This window comes from Candoia aspera, chromosome 1 (genome assembly GCF_035149785.1).
Source record: "Candoia aspera isolate rCanAsp1 chromosome 1, rCanAsp1.hap2, whole genome shotgun sequence".
Taxonomy (NCBI): Eukaryota; Metazoa; Chordata; class Lepidosauria; order Squamata; family Boidae; genus Candoia; species Candoia aspera.
In genome coordinates, this window is record NC_086153.1 from 17,484,048 (window position 1) to 17,485,633 (window position 1,586).

The following is a 1,586-nucleotide window of genomic DNA, read 5'->3' on the forward strand; positions in this document are numbered from 1 at the left end:
CTGGGCCAGAAGGACAAGGAAGGGGCGGGGTAAGCAAATAGGAGGCGTGCCTACAAGACGCCCCGCCTCCCCCAAAGCATGAGCGGGCCATAGCCACGCCCCAGCACCTCGCCTATCCCCGGCAGACTATCCCCCGCCCACCTTTGCTTCGACCGTTCCTTTGGCAGCGCAGATGGCGACAACGACCCCTTTCCCTTCAGGCCGCGTGCGAACAAAAGCCAGGGACGCTCGGCGGCCTGACGTCACCACGCTTCTCATGCGCTGGCGCGGTAACGCCCCCTCTTTTTTTCTTTCCTAGCCGATGGCGTGGGGGGAAAAAGGCAAAGCCACGCCTCCCTGCTATTGCCCCGCCTACATTTGCAGAAGGCGGGCCTCTTGCCTAGTCAGAGTTGGGGTGGAATGTTTTGTTTCTGGCTGGGGAATTCTGGGAGTTGAAGCCCACACATCTTAAAGTTGCTGAGGTTGAGAAACACGGATCTAGGCTTTTGCTTTGGTTTTTGGCCTTAGGTCAATGTGATGGGATTGCTTTAAGAAAGATAAAAGTGTGTGTGGCATAGCAGGCTTCAATCTGTGGCCCATTATTTTGAAGCAAAGCTCGTTGAAATAAATGGTTGATTTTATTCATTTGATTGTTGTGAACCACCCAGAGTTGTTGAGAGTTGGGCAGCATACAAGTTTAATCAATTACTTCATCATTAAAAGCATTCCTTCATTTGGCTTCAATCAAGGTTGGGAACAGGCTGACCACTTACTAACCAAAGAGAATATTTGTAGCTCGGGGTTGAACTGTGGAGTCCTTGGTACTCTCTTGAGTCTTGTTGTCTTGTAGACATTTCATTGCCAGACTAGTTGCCTTGTGTTGCACTGAAGCTGTTGCCTATCTGGCAATGAAACGTTTGCATGACCACTTATTTGGCAAAACTGAAGAAGGAAACTCACTCAAAAAGTAGGAGACAAGCGATTTGCATATATGTTGCAAACTTGTCATAACTAACTTTCATAAAAACACTTGCTGTGTTCTCACAGCATGGCGTTAACAGGTCAAAACATTTTGGATGATACAAGCTTATTGTATAAATAACAATGGGTTTGCATAACAGTAACCCATAATTAAACCACTGTGGCTATGTGAATCTAGCCATTCTGCTAAGCAGCATTGCGATTTGGTTAGTTTTGTGTGCTAAGTGACCTCAGTTCATTGTCATTTATTCAGGAAACCATGGTTAAACAAACCATAGGTTAGTGCAATGTGATATTAGCCAGTTTGTTCAGGTGGGTTTCTCCCTAGTAAGTTTATTTAGGAATGCAGTCTTTATTTACTTTACTCTTTACATTATTAATAATACTGTTAATGGTATTTTACTTAAAAAATATTTTTACAAGGTTTTGTTTTAAATTGTGTTTCAATCTATTCAGAGAACTATTCTTAAACAAGAATAAATAAATACACCCATTTGGCTGTATTGGAGAATGCATCATTTCTTTGCACATATGAATCAATTTTTGACAGCTAGAACAAATGGAGAAAGATGAGGGGATATGTCTCCACAGGGTCTGTATCTCCCCTGGCATATTGTTAGTTGAAC